The sequence below is a fragment of the Mixophyes fleayi genome, chromosome 5, assembly GCF_038048845.1.
Source record: "Mixophyes fleayi isolate aMixFle1 chromosome 5, aMixFle1.hap1, whole genome shotgun sequence".
NCBI lineage: Eukaryota > Metazoa > Chordata > Amphibia > Anura > Limnodynastidae > Mixophyes > Mixophyes fleayi.
In genome coordinates this window covers 150,373,194-150,384,128 of record NC_134406.1, presented here as the reverse complement: position 1 = coordinate 150,384,128, position 10,935 = coordinate 150,373,194, and positions in this window count along the sequence as shown.

Here is a 10,935-nt window from a genome sequence, read left to right as displayed (position 1 = left end):
TCAAAATACTTTGCTGGGGTCAATTTGTGGCCTGGCCCAACCTCTGGTGTTGGTTTCGGCCTGAGGTCCAGCCTGGCAACTCTCTCGGCTGTCTGGTCCATAACTCTGTGGTCTGCTCTCACCTCTGGTGTTGGTTTTAGCCTTAAGTCTGGCTTGACAAGTTTCCCAGCTGTCCGGTCCATATTTTCGACAGAGAAATACCGGTCAATAGCTATAGCAAGCTCCTCAAATGACTGAGCGTCATTCTGTAGAACCCATCTCTGTAACTCCCAACTCAGATTTTGCTCACAATGATCGATAGCCAAGATTTCTAACATTCTGACCAGTGTATTACGGTCAGGCTCAAACCAGCTTTTTGTTAACTTTGCCAGGTCTGCCAGCTGGGCATGCCTTGCAGATCCTGGTCTAAACCGCCAGTCATGGAATCGTTGCCCATTCTTAGGCCCTGACACCCAAATCCGTGCCGAAATGGCGGCCTTTAGATACTTATGGTCAGCTGCCTGATCCTCGGGCACATCAGATTTCATGTCTGGTTGCAAAATAGCTCGGGAGCACTCTTGACTTCTTTGCCTTAGGCAATTAGGCATATGGCACAGATTACAACAGAGGCAAAGAGGCGCAAGGCCACATGATGACATGTGGTTTTTAGGTACTATTTACTATTGCATCATTATTTACAATTAGCCCTTTATTGTCCTAAATACATTGGTATAATGTGAAGTAATAAATGATAGGTCTAGCAGAGTTGCAAAATATTAACACTCTTTGCTTTATGTTGTGCTTGTAGAATCAATTGTCAAATATTTCAGCATTACAATCGTGCCATATCATGTAAATAAATTCCCTAATTGTTTGTCTCTTTAGCTTCTCATTACTGTTCTTATTTTTTTTTGTTTCCCCTTTCTTGTTACTTTTTATTGAAAACAACTCGTACTTATTTCACCCTTGGCTCCTCAATCCCATTTTAAATCCACACTCGGAGCAAGAAGTCACATACAATTCCACGCATATGTCCAACATATCAGTTATAAAGCAGTCTTTTGGCCTTTTAAAGGCCAGATTATGCTGCCTTAACGGGTCTGCTGGTACTCTTATGTATGCAAGCAACCTTGTATGCAACATAATTGCGCTGTGTGTGTATTTCCATTCTATTGCCATTAGAAGTGGGGTTCCATGAGTGGAAGAGGCCTAGGTTGCTGGCCAGGAGGTGGATGATGTCAATCCTAATCCTCCAGATTTGCAAGACTATTCTGGATTCAAATAATATGTGATTTCATCATAATTTACACGTCAGTGCCTTTTAGGCTTTGCTTCAAATATAAAGCTTAAAGTAAATGGGCAAATAGCAAAAGAAACAGTTTTTTACCCAACATGGTGTACTAGGTGAAACAAACATCAAAAAAAACCCACACGTGATAAGATAAATAACTACTTTGATTTCTGCCCTCGCTTTCCCCCCAGGCCCAAGGTTTCCCTAATTATCCACCCCAAGGTTTACCTTTGGGCGGATTATTAGGGAAACCTTGGGGCAGATAATTAGGGAAACCTTAGGGTGGATAATTAAGGAAACCTTTGGGCAGGTAATAATGGTAACCTGGGGCATAGGGGCCTGACAGATGAAATATGTCAAGGAGCAAGGAGTGGAAACATGTGGTATAGGGGCAGGATGTGTATTGGTGACATACTGTGCCGGTTGCTGAGGCAGTCAAAGGCAGTGTATATGTTTTGGAAAATGGAATGGAGAAAAGTGAGGGTTGAGTTTATTTGCTCAATGCTTGTTTCCAATTTTTGGCTGCTCGCATACATATGTGTTGTTGAAGATTTGATGACTGCACACTGCCCCTTACCTACTTGTCTTGGGGCTGTTGTTGGGCAGCAGCACTCTCACTGGTGTCCTCCATGGTGGCATCCTCTTCCTCATCTGTATATGCATGTAAATATAGCATAGAGGATGAATAAAAACAAAAGCATGTATATTTGTGTCTATCATTTTTTTTTCATCATATTAGTACATTTCATCACACTCATTTGTCAGTTCACTTTTTTTGGGATTTCTGTACATATATGTGGGGTCAGGTATACAAAATATAAGACCAAATTATTGGACAGTCTTAAAAAAACTTTACCCTGAATGTCTTTGGCTTGATGGGAATATTAGCTAGGCATTCATTTAAAATTTCTAATGGATCTTAAATGAAAATATAGTGTAATCTTAAAGGCAAGATTATCCAAAAGGCTGGTTAGGTTGCAGTATAAAGCAAAATGTTTTAGTGGTTGGTTTGTTTTATTCCAATTGACATTTTAAATTTTAAATAGGAAAGTGTATTTTTCTATTAGCCTTGCATATTTATATTGTTATTTATATTTATTTTGGCAAAACAGTAGTCAATTGAATAGTTTATGGATGTATTGTGATATTGTGATTTGAAATTTACCTTTGGGTGGGTGATAGTGGTGTGGTTAGGGCGGGGCTCTCTCTGGTATGTCTGTGGTGGTCCCTCATCTTGTCCTTGAAGTGAAGTTTAAATTCATGCCACCTATGTGAAATGTTCAGAGTTAAGAATGGTCAGGTATGCAGATCATTGTTTGTATTGCATCATTAGTATGCAGCCCACCTGGTAATAACAAAGTTATAGCCTTAAAACTGTCAATCTGACTGTGGCCATTTTAACTGAGCAGAATCCAAAAGCCGGCTTGTTCTCCAGTCGCAATTTCTTTATGGAAAGTCTGTATTTACTCCACGTCGGCCTTACAGTATTCTACATTTTTGAGTCCAGTTAACTACTGTAGTAATATGGCATCCTGCTTGATCACTACCACCGATGCACACATCAATCACTTTTTTTGTTCATTTAATACATTGTAAAAGCAATTTTTAAATGATAGTTTTCAAAACTGAATCGTAGTGTTTATCTGCAATAAAACATGTAAGGAAATAACTATAAACTTCAGGTAATCACTGACAATTGCAGTTAAGATTTGAAAGTCAACTTATTCTATGACAATGCTAATTCCCTTCAAATCTGTCAGCAGATGTAAAACTTTAATTAAAAGGTGATCTTTGTCTGTCACTCTGTAATCAGCGCTGAATTATCATTTTCAATTATGTTGACATTATTCACTGTCAGAGGTACATTTGAAAGCAACAAATTTACACCTTAGTCATTCCAACTAATCCTTGTCAGTAAGTAATGTTGTATGTGACTGCAAATCACACTTGGCATGCTATAACATTAAATAAGGAATGGAATATAGCAGCTGCTCTATTTCCTACATAAAAACAAAAGAAACACAACATTGCATTAATACACAAATATGTGTAATTCTAGCACAAAAAACATAGATGGTTTTTAGTAAATTGCTGCCCTGACTTTAAAGATATGATAAATGTATAAAAGTTAAAGTACATACACTACAACAGCACTTGAACAATAAAATAGCATTAATTTCTGTGGTTTAAGTCCAGAGACAATAGGGATAATTCTAAATTGTATGTACACATGGTTGGTTAGCTTAAATTAGACTCATTTGCAATGTGCATGTGAGCATACAATAGTGTACTCATACCTCTATATGCAGACTTGGCACCATCTTTCACGGGATGCTGTCATTCTGGCAAAGCTGAATCTGTCAACAGTCAGACTGTCATCACGACAATGGCGGCAATCAGATTGTCGACAGATTCAGTGTGTTGACATGGTAAAATATGATGACATTTTGACGGTTGACAGGTAGTAATATCGACAGTCACAATGTCGACATTCACATTGCAATTCCACCGGTTGCCATCGGACCTGCTAGCTGACCCAACCAGCACAATACAGTAAAATAATACTCAAGTGCATAAATAAAAATAAAAAAACAGCATGTCCCCAACCCAAGCAGATTAACACTAGTACTGCCAGGAAACTACAAGTGCCAGAATGACCTGGCTCACAGGGCCCACTGGGACCAGTACTACACCAAGACAAAATTGTAATTCTACAAGTGCCAGCATACCCAAACAGGTTTTTCAGGCCAGTGCTGACTATGACCTAGAGTACACTACCAATAATGATTTCAACTGTTTTTTAAGACATTTAATACCCAAGTACCCATTGGCAAGGGATGTTGGGAGGAACCCTAGTGCTTTCAGCACATTTTTTTTCAGGCCTGATTTCCCTTGCGAATTCAGTCCCATGCTGAACTGGCTAGGGCATAATGATGTTAGGGGGACCCCATGCTTTGGGTTTACTTGTTATAGTGTTACCAGCGCAGCCTCTCATGGCCTAGTGCTGGTAGTGGCTTTTTTATGTACTGGTAATGAATTCTTTCCTGCCTCACCTGCCAATCTATCTACTCTATAAAGATATTGATGTTGTCTTTCATTATAACTTTTAAAGAAACTGTGACTCTGATGAAGAAGTGGATTCTGTAGTCCAACGTGCATCTTAAGTACAATCAGCCTTAAGAGTTAAATCCACCCACATTCTAATAAGGTTAGTTTGGAGTAAGGTTTGATTAAATAAAAATAAATTTAATGCTCTGAATGGTTAAGGTCTCTGGTGGGTCAAATAGTTGCACAATGTACTAATCTATTTTCTTACTGTTCAGCTTGTTTAATCAAAAAGGAGCAAAATAGGGAGTGAAGAAGGATGAACCAGTGATTTCAGAAAGAGCGAGAGACAACATTATCTGAAGAGATAGGCAACTGACAAGAAGAGGGCCAAGGAAACTGCAAAAGAAGAGCTACAAGCAAAGTATGGAGCAGCAGGAAGCTAGTAGATAGAAGGAAGGAGCATCAGACAGATTGTACCATGACATCTGGGAGAAGCCAATAGAAGTATCCAATAGCTCTGAAGACTTAATCATTATTTATTTCTAAGAAAGTACTTCTATTATTTTTATAGGTACTGTAAGCTACTAGGACTGTGTAGAAGAATCAGTATCCGAGAGCAATACATAAGCTATCGCAATGGAGAGTGTGGTTGTACTTCAAGGCTTTTTATTTTTACCTAAGACCCTTAGCCTGAATAAACACTGCAGAAAGTTTTTCCTGATGTGATATCGCTAATGATTTTAATAACGACTGAAAGTCCCAATCGGTCCCGATTGGACCGACGGTTGTTTATCGTGTGATTGGCCCAATAATTAGCTGAAAAAACCTGTAGTGTGCACCCAGCCCAAGTGTTGCTGAAATAGCAATGAACTGTCAACAACAGTTTGAGATATTGCAGAATAGAGTGATTATTTCCAGGTTTTGCATGTACACTTGAATTGCCTAATTTAATTATCACACCATTTAGCAGAAAGGACTGTACATACCAACAATTATATATTAGAGCTGAATGACCAGAAATTAAACTGTTGCAATTACAGGACTTTGTTTCTCCATTTCTCTCTTTGACTCTGTTTCTGTGACAGGTAGATTACAGGCCATGGTGTGGACTGTGTGAAACTGTATTGATGGGGCATTTCTCCAGAGACAGATAGTTCTGTTTATTGCATGGATTAAACACTTATATTTGAAATGTATATACTAGCATGGTTCCAATTGAAAAGTTGACATCTTCTTTCAGCACCCTGATAAAGTTTATTCATCCCCTAAGTTATTAAAAAGTAAACAGCAATAATTGAATAGAGTATTATAGATGAACTATATTACCTACAATTTTTTTCTACAGTAACCATTTAACAGCAACATTTTAGGCTTTTCTTTGACATAAGAGTCTCCACTGGAGATAATTAGTCTTAATCATCTAAAGGGGTAGAGGTGCTTACTTTAAACATTTAAAGTGAACAAGTGGACAACTACAGGCTATCTTACCTGACCTGACCTTCACATGTAGCAAATTGTCCCTCCTTCAGGACACACCATTACTTATAGCCAGTTGATGCTGGAGGTCAATTGTAGTGAGAGCTCACAATCTTTGAGGAGGAATTGAGAGTTAAAAAGCAAAACTTCAAATTTATTATCAGTATCCAAGTTTGATAAACAACCTAAGGCTCTTTTGCTATCTCACACTTGGCCTTGATTTAAGCTGCCTCATTAGTTTCACTATTTTCTGACATACACTATTACGTGGTTATTAATCATCATAACAGGACCAGCATTACCACTACTAAAGCCACCACAAGCACAAATAGCATTACATTGTCATGAGAAAATGAAAATAAATGAACAATTTTAATTCCTGTTTGGAGTTGAATGGGTTAGCACAGTATTTATTGCTTGATCATTTACAGTTGTAAAAATCTTCTGAAATTCTTATTAATCGATCAAATAGGAAGTTTTCTGGATTAATAATTCTGAAGTTTGCTTTGGGATGCTAGAAACGTTGATTAGAGATGAGCGGTTCAGAATATGTGAAATCAGATGAAATCCAATATTGGGGATCCGAGTGAAACGGAGTTATGACCTGTTTTCTCCTGCCAAACTCGGATCTCAAAACGAGGCAAAACATCATTTCCAGCAATATTTTTTGCAATACTCTTGCAAATTTAGATTGTCATCTTTCTATATAGTCCTCCCTCGTTTTCTCAAGTGCCATTTTATAACAGGCAGCATGTAGGGAGGAGGTTAGCTGTGGTGCATTGCTCATAAAATAGCATTCAGGGTGAACCAGGGACATAGGAAATCAATAGAATTCTGTGATTATTGTAAAGAAGTTCTGTAAAGAATTAGTCAGCTATAATATTTTGCTGATCAATTGCTGTTAATTGCAATCTTAGTTAGGCTTTACACAGACTAGGGGCTACTGGTTGTTGTTAACACATTGCATTACATATATATAATAGTGCTAGACAGTATATACAGACTGAGTTAGATAGATATAATTCTGAACTAACTAGTATATTTATTTCTTTGAGAAAAACAGTGTTCTTTTGCTGTTAGACTATTAGCAGCAGAATCCAAAACAAACAGATTTATTTCTTTTGAAATTGATTTTTTTTCTAGTGAAAGTAATCATGTGTCAATTTAGTGACAACTGAAATAATTTTGAAAAAAACTGGGTGTTTGAGTGTAAGTTTCAGTAGCAATTGCACCCCCCACTCTAAAAAACCCGCTATATATTCTAAACTTTTTTATTTTTCAATACTTTTTTGGAAGGGTCATTCAGTGAAATCTATATTTAAAAAAGGCTGTTTGTGAGGATCAGCCTGAGACTTGCAGCAGAGATGGTTCCCAAGACCCATGTAAATAAATATGGAATGTATATAAATAATATTTATATGTTCTACTAGAGAAGTGTAAGAAATATGTAGAAGAGACAGTTCAGATAGGCCCATAGTTGCACTTACTACACATGTAGGTATGTATAAAACTTACATTGATGCAAATTTGGTTGCAGAAAACATGTCTTGACAATGCGATTGGAAGTCCACATTCTGAAAAATTAACAGGACATATTTTGGACCTGGCAAAGAAAACATGTATAGATGGAAATATGATGGATGATGATTTATGCTATGTGATGGAATTATTTTTTAATTAAATCAGAGAAAGCCAAATGCACTAGTGCAGCTATACAAAATTCTTCATTAAGACAACAGTGGACAGACAACTACAGACACCAGCATTAGTAGACATTTATACAATGATGAAAGGGCACAATATTAAATGGTGGAATCCAAGATGGCATTGTTTTTGGAGTGAGGTAGATCTGTGCTGTAATGCTACCCTTTTGAAACAAACCAAGGCACTTGTAAATATTTATGTGGGAGAGAGGGTGGAAAAATAATTTCCCTAGGGTAAGCATTGTCCAACCTCAGGGTAAAGAGGGCTGCCTGAGACTTGTAGTGGAGGCGGTCCCCAAGAACGGGGTGTACTCACTCTGACGCCAAGGTCAGAGCCGTAACTTAGAATTCTAGCGCCTGGGGCGAGAAAGAGAAATGCCTCCCCCTAGCCCTCAATTTTAACCAATCTAACCTAAAATATTCCTAAATTGTGCCCCCCTTCAGCGTTTCACCCTGGGCGTTTGCCCCTGTTGCACAGCATTAGGTAACGACCCTGGCCAAGGCAACCAGGACGTCTCACACTGCTTCTGCTTCCCGGCTAGTGACAAGCAGTCAGGGCGCGTGGCTGTAATTAAATTATGGCTTCCTCCTGATTGGACGTGGAGGGTGTGCCCCATTTCTACTATCTCTGTGCTACCAGTTCCTGATCATGAGCTTTTACTATACTAAGTTAAGTCATCGGGGCATCCGAGTACTTGTGAATGCATTCAATTCTATGGGCAAGGAAGGTGCTATGGGTGAAGACCCCTCCTGCTGGTTTTAAAAGTTTATGACTGTTGCTAGGAAGCCGTAACATTGTAAAGGATTATATCCTGTGACCAGTGGTGTAATAGCAATCTGACCTTCCACTGTTTGGTTTTGCTATTGGTTGTTGGATGACTCGCATTGCTCTCTTCACCACCATTTTTGTTTAAATTAAAACTGCAACCTTTTGCCAAATTTGCATTGGTGTCTGTGTGGTTATTTATTTATTCAATTACAGTAATAGTAAGTCTGAACATGCAAAGGAGGTTTGGGTCAATGAAATGGAGATATCAGCACTATGCAGTTTATTATTTTTTTAATTGAATCAGAGAAAGCAAATGCAATGATGACAAAGATACAAAATCCATCATTAAGACAGCTCGCTGCAGACTAATGCTATAAATAGTAATATAGGAGCAAAATCAGCTCAAAATTACATTATTTTGCCTATTTCTTACAATTTTTATTTCAATCCAGATAAAAAACCAAAACCTTTTGTGTTTGTTCGACAAAACCGGTGGCAAAGCCAAAAAATAAAGTTGGCTTAGAACCAACACCGGTTTCGAAACAAAACACAAGGGTCAGCGCACCTCTCTACTTACTATCATAGGGACATAACAATATAATGACTGGAGAGTTATTGCCCCTTTATGACTAGACACATTTTTATATTATGGAGATTAATTGGTTTCACTGGTTTCTATTTTATGATCTGTCCAACCAAAATTTATATTGTTTTAATATATACTGTATATTTTTGTATTATGTATTTTATATAGGTAGAAATAGGCAAGAATTCAGACGAATTCAGAAAAATACTCTGACAATTGTTCCCAAAGAATTAGTGCAAACCCAGAAAGTTACTGACCAGAAACAAAGGGCCTGATTTAGAGTGAGATGTACACCTGCTTGCACATAGTTGTAGAAATGGCTGAAAAAGCAGTTTTATTTGCGGGGGGTCGGCGGGGGTCAGGAACAGGTGTAAGTAGCGGATCATGATGTTGATGAACACCCAAACCTGCAAATTGCTTGTTATTAAGGCATGCAAATGATTCATAACTGCTTATATAGACTTTAGTAGTTGCTCAGCCATAGATTAGGATTTGCCAAGTGTGTTGCAGCAAAAATATCTATATAATTTTATTTTTATGAAAAAATAAAAAAAAATAGGAAATAAGTGCGCTCATGGTGTGGTTATTAGTGAACAATTTGATTCTTGGCAGAAAGTAGCTGCTGATTCAGATGATAATGTAAGACTTATAACACATTTGTGGAGTTTGTAAATAAAATAAAGTATTTGCTTTTTGCTAATATGTTTTTTGCTTATATGTGTAATGTTAGCGTGGCTAAGGAAGATTAGACATTCTATATATTTTTTTATGCATGTCGGCTAGTTGTTCTTGCTTTATTTGCTAGGTTATTCAAGTTTAAAAAGTGGTTAATAGCAATTGTGTTCATAACTTCAAATAAAAGGTTTTATACATGTGTGCAAGTTGGACATAAGTGTCTGAGAGGTATGTCTGTTGTCAAGCAGACACATCTGCTACTCATTCAGACCTGGACATATCTTCAACACTGAATACGGCGTACAAATGCATACACTTGCATGCAATTTTTTCAATCGTAAGTTACACGTATGCTTCAATTCAACTCTAAATGAGGCATAAAATGTATACAATTTAGTTTAGAAGTTTATTTTCCCTTAAGGTTTGTTGTGACTGAACATGGAAGCAATCCATGTGAGCACAGAGGAAGCATGATAATTTATGGGACTGGAAAATGATCTGGCGACTGATTTTTTATTTTTTATTTTACTTTTTATTTTGGAAGGGTTATGTTGTGACATATAGCCTCAGCTGTCACGTGGTCAGAAAGTACTTTAATAGGCACATTGGGTTAATAGGAACAGTTTAAGATTTTTAAATTTGTTACACCTAAATATTCCTATTCTCATATGGCAGACGAGTATGTTACTGTATGCAAAAGTTAGCAAAACACAAGTTAAAAGGTATAACTTTGCATTCATTTTACATTTTACTGTCACACATGGCGGTTACAGGACTGTTGTACAGTTATAAAAAAGTGTGGGTATTTACAAATTTTTTCTTTTTGTTTTCAAAATGTTAACTTAACAATAGCTATTTTTATTTTAAATACCTGCTTCTGAAATACTATACTAGTATTGCAGTTTAACAGTAATAAGTAAAATACAAAAAATAAACACTGTCTCCTAATATCGTTCTTCCTCCTGCCCAACTAGATGCTCACATAAACCCCTCCTCTTCTTTGTTTTCTGTATCCAGCTCTGATCTCTCCATTAAGCTACATCATTATCTCTATTTCTCAACTGACATTCTCCCTATTTCTGCTTTATTCAATTATAAATGGACTATCTTCAATGCGTATCTAGTCTAGATATGACCCTGGGCAAATGTATAGTTTAGGAGCCATCAACAGTGAAAGAGAAAAGCGTAGACTAATTGAAAATATACACAATGATCCAGTAAACTAAAACAAATTATTAGTGTTACATAGATATTTTCTACAAAATAATGGTACAAGATTAAGTTGATTGTATTTTTTTTAATTGAGAGAAGAGTGCAAAGATACAGATACGGGGCCTGAGTCATTAAGGCAAAAAAGGAGTAAATGCTCTCCGGGACAAACCATGTTACAATGCAAGGGGTGCAAATT